Consider the following 9,476-nt stretch of genomic DNA (forward strand, 5'->3'; position numbering starts at 1 on the left):
ATGTCTTAAAACAGTCAAACTGGGAAACAAAACGTAGACTTCATTCAGGGAAGACATCATAGAAGCGGGGGAGCGGGTCATAAGGTTAGCTGCGGTTCCGTGGGTCTTTAGTGTGACCAAATTTTGTTGTTTATACTTTAAAACAAATTTCGTCATTTTGACAGAATTGGATCGTGACAGTCAACGTAAATAGTTTTCAACTCCTTGATCCCGACTATGATTTTGTTAAATGCAGAGGTCGACGTTCTTGTCGAGGTACACTTTCGTTAATTTAAGAATGAAAACAAACTTCCACCAAAGTGTACGAATGAACACTGGCGTTATTCTTTGATACTATAGATGTATGCAGATAGTCCGTGTCCTCCTTAACCAGTAGTTGTCAGCCACTCCTATCCTCGTAGCTGCTAGTCAGCTATTCACACTTTTTAACGGGTTGTATTGTAATGACGGTAACTTTTCTTGTGTTGGACACTTCTCTCGTACCTATCGGAGCTGCATCATCGCTGTTAACCATTGCCAAACGAACCGCTATGTCAATACTGAGGTATTCAACACTTACAAAAAAGCAGAGTGATAGTCTGTCTGTTTCTTTAGAATATGCCAACTGTTTTATGAAGAAGTCTAACTTAGAAGTATGTATAATATCAACATACTTTGACAAGTTGTGTATGAAAAGATGATTTTTGGTGCATGGCAGTGATGGTTTGCAACAAATTATGGATAACAACATTTCGGATTTATTATCTCTTTACCTACATTTCACCCGAGTACCGACATCAACTACCAGCAGCCAAGCTGACCTACCATATATCAGAAACAGTTGAGGGATCGCTAAACAAACTGAAACACAGGGACCTGACAAGACTGGTTACGGACATGGTAAAAATAACTGAAAATCGTCAGCCTCATTGGGACAATCTGATTTCGTTCCAAATTGGTGGCCTAGCGAAGTGCCGTATTGCAACCCTACGAAAGGACCTAAATTATCTCCAGGTGTCTAGACAAAGTTGTTAAGAGACGCCACAAGAGCGTGCTATACGCACCACAGACAACAAGAGTTATTAGGTAAATATATTTTTCTATTTGAATTTAAAATTTTCTGTTCAGTCTTGTGCATTGAGCGTTAAATGCATAGTATTTATTTATTCCTTACACATCTGATAATTTGTGTATTTATATTAAGAGAAATAAGTCCAGTAATAGAAAATGTACCACAGCCAGTGACAGAGAATGTAGTTCAGGCAGTACCAGTAGATGCTTCACAACAAGGTGAGTTAAGAAAAATATTACTAAATAGCATCAGTTTCTAAAAATGTTATTACATCCATAAAATGCAGTTATTTTCTGGGTAATTCAAAACAAAATGTTTTATTAAAAAAGGTTCATTCCCCTATATTGTTCTTTTAATTCTTGTAGTTAATATACCAGGGACAACTTTGATGACACTTTCTATCCTAAATAAAGTACACATGTATTCTGTGTATTAATTACAGATATGCAAGTGAAATATTTTTAATTTGATTTTTTTACCTGTGTTGCAATACTGTAAATTGTCAGTCGAGTAATTGGTAAATACAACATCGCAATAATTTAAACTAGAAAATGAAATCAATCACAAACATTTTTGTTGTAGATTGTGGGCCATTAACACTATTATTTAGTAAAAAAAATAGTGCAATTATCAGTTGTGCTGTTAGTCATAGAACATACAATGAATAACTTTTAGAATTGGTTTCTTTTCCCCATTCAGATTAAGTTCTGCCGAGTGTACCTAATGTACGAAATGTGTTTGCAGATATTGTCCAATATGGTTTAACATTGAATGAATCAGACCTAGGTAAGTGTGTTATTGTCGTTGTACTTTAAAGGGGTTAATTACTCACTGGGTTTTAATTTCACTGACTGGAAAATGCACTAAATTAAAACTCAGTGAATATGTAAAATTTAGCATAGAACACATTGCCTAAATGATGAAATCGTGAATTTAAAACCCACTGAAGATTAGTCATTTTACAGTATGTAGTATCATTGTAACATCAACAATAACCAATTGTTTTCCCTATTTATCTTGCATAATAGTGTAAAATATATACATTGTTTCTATTGTAATCACTTGTTTACCCATAATAGGGGAGATACTATTCCATAAGGTTCGGTGGATGTTAGTTAGTATTACCGTGTATGACACCATCAATACCAGTGCATCTATATCATCGCCTCCTGTTGCATTGCTATCTCATCAATATCAGCCAGCTTCACCAGCAACAAGCCAAAGCCAACTCCCATTTACATCAATTGAGCCAGCAACAAGCCAGTCAATTCCCATCCACATCAATTGAGCCAGCAACAAGCCAAAGCCAACTTCCATTTACATCAATTGAGCCAGCAACAAACCAGGCAACTCCCATTTACATCAATTGAGCCAGCAACAAGCCAAAGCCAACTCCCATTTACATCAATTGAGCCAGCAACAAGCCAAAGCCAACTCCCATTTACATCAATTGAGCCAGCAACAAGCCAGTCAACTCCCATCCACATCAATTGAGCCAGCAACAAGCCAATCAATTCCCATCTACATCAATTGAGCCAGCAACAAGCCAAAGCCAACTCCCATTTACATCAATTGAGCCAGCAACAAACCAGGCAACTCCCATTTACATCAATTGAGCCAGCAACAAACCAGGCAACTCCCATCTACATCAATTGAGCCAGCAACAAGCCAAAGCCAACTCCCATTTACATCAATTGAGCCAGCAACAAGCCAAAGCCAACTCCCATTTACATCAATTGAGCCAGCAACAAGCCAGTCAACTCCCATCCACATCAATTGAGCCAGCAACAAGCCAGTCAATTCCCATCTACATCAATTTAGCCAGCAACAAGCCAAAGCCAACTTTACCTTTTTTACTTTGCCAGTAACATCAAGGATGGAAGGGAATGGTAAATCAAGAGAAAAATTGCTGTTGTCGTTATCGTTAATAATTGTTATTGTGTGCACAATAACTTTACTAATTCTATTCAAAACTTCATCAAACTTGGTCACCTTATTCATCAGTATAAAGTCTTCCCCGAGTATGAACAACAGTTGTCCTGTATGAAAATATGCAAAAATTGAGACAATCTGATAAAATATTTTGACTGATCACTGGCGATACACATTCAAAGCTCACTGATCTCAGTGAAAATATACATTGTTGTATGTGTTCAATGAAGCAAATCATTTATCTTGTAATATTATCCTTGGTAATGTATCTCCCAATACTAGACTAGGTTTTTAAACCAACTCATGGTGAGAGTTTTTGCACAGTCTGATACACATTTGCAAACCTACCAATAAAAAACAAGTTATCAGAAAATCAATTTGACAAATGGAAATTCACCGGAATTTGTTTCAGCTATTAGAACAGAATGATAGAGCTTTTATAATAATAGTTTAAAAACACACTTCAAAAACAAAGATTCTCAGGAGGCAACAGTACTTGTTGACTTCTTTCTCCACTGGACACCAACTAACAATTTAAGTTGATTTGCATACAAAGCAGAGCTTTCAACATGATAGCTATTCATAGAGGCCATTTTTTACTTTTCATATAATACAGTAGTCACACAATAAGACAGTTCATATTTTTCTCAGTGAATCATTAATTTTTACAGACACCTGTACAAAATACCTGGGCAAAAGCCAGCTAAGACATTTGTTTTATACTAAAATTGCTTTGAATAAAGCTGGAAATTATGACCCTTAAAATATTAAACAAATTTGGCACAAATGTTTTTGTATGATATTTAGGTCTATCAAGGACATTCGGTAGACTGCTTTCCAACTGTTGTTTCAATCCCAAAACTTGTTTGTATTCAAAATTATGACAATGCATATTGAAACAAACTATGATAAAGGGAATAATATTATATAACAAACGACAAGGTCACCAGAGTTCATCTATGTTTGTTCAGTTTATCAAACTGATGACACCAAGATACAATTACACAACTTACAGGATGAACATGTGTACATAGACAGAAGTTAAATTTGTTAAATTTTGTGTATAAAATCATGAAAAACATTCTCTTCAAATAAAATTTCAATATCAAAACCTGGCAGTATACTACAAAATGACAGCAAAGAAAAATATTTAAATGGAACTTCATTTCAATTAATTTAGCCACTTCATTATTAGCTAAATTTACAGTAATTGGTAAAATAATATAATGGCTTTAAACTAAATGTTACAGAATGTCAAATACATTTTGTGAAACATCCTGGCCAAATCAAATAGATAAATACTCTTAAAAAGATAGACACTTCATTTTACACAATATATATTAAATCAAATTGTTATGATGGCTTTATTTAACTTTTCTATTTGTCAAAGCTAGGCTGAGTGCTGCATGCAATATAAAATTATCAGGCAACATATAGGCAAGCTGTGATCTGATTCTTGAGATGGCGGCATTGGTTTGTTCAGATTTGCGAATTCAGTCAAGCAATTTCACGATTTGCCTTGTACATGTCCATATTATACCCAGATGAACAAGATGTAAGAATTAAAAGGAAAATAAGAAATTACTTTAGTACTTTTATAATCTATTTATATTGAGAATAGAGTTTTTGGTTATAATTTTACTGCAAATCTGTTAAAAGCTTTGGTTGTCATTTGTCTAATATTGGTTCTGTCATGGAAATGAATATAACACTAAAAGTTGTGTATTGAGTATCTCTTTTGTTTACATTTTGCTTGTCCCTAGACTGAAAATATATACACTTACCCAGTATGAATGCACCAATAGAGCCTGTCTACCAAGAATCTGGTACTTTTAAAAAAATCTGGTTCCTTAGAAATGTAATTGTCTGGTATTAGTTACAAAGTTTACAATGACAACTATATTTCGTTCAGAGCATACATAAATGATGAAATGTTTTGAAAACCGTGAATAAGGCATTATTTTTCAAAAGTATCATAATACCTAGCTGGAATACTATTATTGTTCTCTGATACAATACAACTTAATAAATGTGATGCTAAGGGAAGCCAACAAGTAGACAATGTAAATTTTACATTATTGTTTTGTGTTACTGTTGGTGCAGTAATATTTCGTACTTCAAACTCCCTCATCAACATGGAACTTTCATAGAGACTTTGCAATGTTTCTAGATACTTGAATTGGCAGTTTGGTGTATGAAACATTACTGCACTAGCAGTAGTTTTTTGACAAAAATGGCACAAGTTTTAATGCGTTTTAATCATCATCCAAAGCCCTAAAATACATTATTTAATTCAATTTTACTTGGGTAATTAGTGCACTGACCTGTTCATGCAGTATTGATGTAATTTACATGAGTTATCATACAAAATAATTCTTGGTGCTTTTTGAAAACGCTGTCTGATGATTCTGAAGGGAATGGCTGATTCATGCTGCTTCATTAGTTGAATACTGAGGCACCAATATCAAATAGTCTGATATAGCTATTCCATGCCAGTCTAAGTTGGTGAAGTGGAAGGTGGATCATGGATGACAAAGTTTTTGTGTATACGCCCTAAAATATAAGAATGATAATATCTATAATGCTATATATAGTACTATATACAATACTCGTCAATTAAGGTTATAACTCAGTGTAACTAAGTCTCGCACACAAAAATATTTTTCATAAAATTTCCATACATGTATTAACATTGTAGTGCCAATAATAACATTTAGTGGACTAAAAAAACACAAAAAACTAATAAGTGTGTACAGTATGTAAATAAAGGTAGCTCTGTAGCAAGCCATAATGTACAAGTATGTGGTTGTTTAAATTTAACAGCAAATCTTCTTGCCCATCATAATACAAAAGGCAGTCACACAACCCGATACTTGGTCTGAAGAATACTGAAAAGAGAAAAAATCAATTCATACTTAATTTAGGCCTGTGGTCCACATTGGATGGAAATTTGTAGACATATTATGTCAACAAATAAACTCAGCCATGAATGGTTACCCTTTGATGTTCCTGCAATTTAATACCATGAAAAACTACATCGCCCCGTCAGGCATGTGTTGGGTTTGGAGCATTGCGGAGGGCCCAACTCGCGTGACCTTGTCAGGCTAACTAAAAGGCACAATTAAATAAAATCAATGTTTTATTGTTTAAGGTAGACGCCTAGTCATAATTTTTGACAAAATTGGTCATAAATCGCATGACAATGTTCATTTGAAGTTAATGTCTCATGGTACAATGAAATAGCATTATTTTGTGTTACAGTTATGCTTTTTGAGAAACGTGTCCTAATATTTCTTGAAAATTGCTATTTTTAGAAGAATTCCATAGAACACAATGTTAAAGAAAAATTGCATTTTTTGACAATTATTAAAACCCAGATTTTTTAAATAATACTCCATCATTAACAATATATGATTTTTTCACCCCATGTCACCAGGCTAGATTTTGAGATATTGCATATCCCTGTCACAGGAACCTGTGGTAAAAGTGTTATAATGGTGTCAAAATGGCGACTTTCCACTAAAATACAACCATCAATTTCTTGAAATAAAGGCTGGTGTTAGGTGTTAGGTCATTGTCTTTATATTGCCTTGGAGTACAATTTATTGCAAAATGATTAAATTCTGGGTTTTTTAATTTATGAGTAGGCTTTTATCTTAAGTAAACTGAAAACTACAAGAAGAATTTACAAGTGTTTAGCTTTTATCTCACTGATGGTACAATTTTCTTTATATATATATATATATATATATATATATATATATATATATATATATATATATATATATATATATATAACACCTTCATCAGTAATCCTGTCCACAGGATCATCTTCATTCCACGCAAAGCCATGCTTACACAAGCTAAATGGTTCATCAGCTCTAGGAATAGATGGTATCAGATATTGTGGTATGCGTAACTGTCCACACTCTTGTTCGTCATACACAGTTTTCAGCCTTGGAGGTAATGGGTAAGGAATAGGCCAATAAGATACACATTGAAAGTTACTCCTTCTTGGTTCATGTCTCTCCGTATCTGGGACAGGCTTCTCATTTTCTTCCAACCATTTGATTGGGAAAAGGAGTTTCACTGCAACCAGTGTGGCATCAATCCTGAGATCATCATTTGTGATGGAACATCAATTGAACTTCACAAACCGCTACTAAATGGGCTGAATGGTAATGAAGATGTCAGCAGTCTGACGAGTATTGATGGAACAAAACATGTGGACCGTGTTTTTATACCAAGCCCTCAAGCAAGGAAACTCTTGCTTCAATATCCCGGTATTAATCCTCAATCAAAAAATACTAATCTCCCTCCTGTGCCTCTGTCTACAGAACAATATGGAAAACTGGTGTCACTGCTTCAAAAACACAGTCACCTGTCCTCTCTTCTAGATGTACTTGAAAGAATCAGCATTAATGGCACACATCTTTTGGCACCATCTAACTACAAATTATTTCTTCAGGATATTTCCCGCAATACACCTGCTGTTGCTCTGCTGCAGCTGAATGTGTCAAAACTATGGAACACAATGAATACTGCTTTATCAGATACATGCTAATTAACAATCAAGAGAATTACAAATCTTGTATTAACAATTGAACACTGAAAAAAATGTTTAAAGCAACAAATCTAGTTTTTTCTCATGAGTAACACATAGAATTGTTTCAATGCCTATACTATTAAATTATTCAGATTAATTTGTATACCAGTGTGCAGAGGTCGCGTTAGGTTTCAATAAAACGCGTCCCTGGACGCATGTAACAAAAAAATGAGTCCCGGTAAATACTGCGTGCGTTTTAATTAATGGTTTCCCAATGTGACCTGATCACGTGTAACAACATGTTTGCGCTCATTTTTTAACATACCAATTAAACTTTACGCCTGTCATTTCTTTTAAATATTTCAATAGCTCTTGCATAATTAAATTGTTCAATGTCACGTCCTTCCATGGTCAGAATCATCAAATTATCGCTATGGTCAGAAGTAAGTCTGCTTCTTCTAGCCGTAGAAATACGACTCTGTGCGCTGAACCCACGCTCACACTGCACGGTTGACGCTGGTATGATAAGCGCTATACTTGCTAGAGTGGTAAATTGCCGGAACATGTCTTTATATTCCGTTAATAAAACACAAGTTCGCGTAAAGTTAAGTCCACCGTGATTTTTCATTACATGTTTATAAGCCAGACATTCGCCTCTCAGAACGGCTGGTTCAATTATTTGTGGAACTCCGTCAACATCTGTTAAAACATTAATAATCTGTTGTAAGGCATTATTTCCGTGATCACGGAGTTCCCCGTAATCACCAGGAAAACCTGTCGGGTTGAGAAGTACGTCCAAAGCGTTGATTGTATTAATTTCTTCAGACGGAAATCTATCTTCCAAATGTGATCGTAGCTGTTGAATAAATTCCCGTCTCACAGTTTTGTGGCTTTGTATATTTGCTCTGCCTGCAAAAGTCATTTCATGTCCTTTATAATACACACTATTTGTCACCCGGGTCGTCCAGTAAATCATGAGCTGTCTTGACAGATGGCTTGATAATTCCGAGATTTACATCCTCCTGTTGAAATATTTTATTGAGTCTGTCCATAATGGGCATTACATCAAGTAGCATGTACGTATTAGCCTCAAAACTATTTCGAAATCTGTTTTAATAAACCATCAGCAGCGGGGTTGTTACGACCGTCTCCGCCAAACTGTGTCACAAGGGGAGACCAATTATGCGATCCAGCTCCCGTAATCTCTCATATCGAGTAGCAGAGTATTTAAAATAGTTGAATATTGTATTAACCATTTGCCGATAGTGAGAGATTGATTCGATCTTCTTTGCAGCACCCGACGAAGCAAGAGCGACGCGATGAGCGGCGCAGTGCACAGATGTCATCAGCAGGTTGAGCTGCTTTAAACGAGTACTCACGCCCGTCCGCCTCCCTGTCATAACTGCGGCTCCATCGGAACCAAATCCCATTACTTTAAATATTGTTGTGTTCATGTCATTTAAAATAGATGTAATTTTGTTCGTTATAGTTTCTGCATTTCCGTTTGGTACATCATAATTTCCAATCAGATGAGATTTCGCTACTCCGTCTTTTGTACAACATGCATATACAATCAGTTTCTTTTTTACATTGATATTCGTGGTTTCATTAACTAAAATACTAATAAATGGGCTTCCATTTATTTCTTCCTGAATTTCCCCACGTACGCAGTTTGATAGGGCAACTTGAATATTAGTTACGGATGAGTGATGTCTGTAAATATTGTCAATATTCACATTTCCATTTATATTTTGAAGTTTCATCAGCTATTTCTTCACGTGCCATCCAATATACTGTTCGCATTTGAACAACGAGAGTATATCTGCCTTTTTTCGGCTTTCTATATTTCTAATTTTTATTTCTTTTGCATTCCAATAACACTCACTGCATCACCATGCTTGTGTCGTCTCAGCGAAGATTCTTGAAAATCTGTGCAGCCACGAGTAT

The 9,476-nt window shown here is 35.2% G+C and overlaps 1 pseudogene; it reads right to left on the bottom strand.

Moving 5' to 3' along the window:
• Positions 1 to 4,347: 4,347 nt before the first annotated feature.
• LOC144351287 (uncharacterized) lies at positions 4,348 to 8,451 on the bottom strand (annotated as a pseudogene).
• Between the last annotated feature and the right edge of the window lie 1,025 nt (positions 8,452 to 9,476).

This window comes from Saccoglossus kowalevskii, chromosome 22 (genome assembly GCF_978046115.1).
Source record: "Saccoglossus kowalevskii chromosome 22, keSacKowa6.1, whole genome shotgun sequence".
NCBI classification, from domain to species: Eukaryota; Metazoa; Hemichordata; class Enteropneusta; family Harrimaniidae; genus Saccoglossus; species Saccoglossus kowalevskii.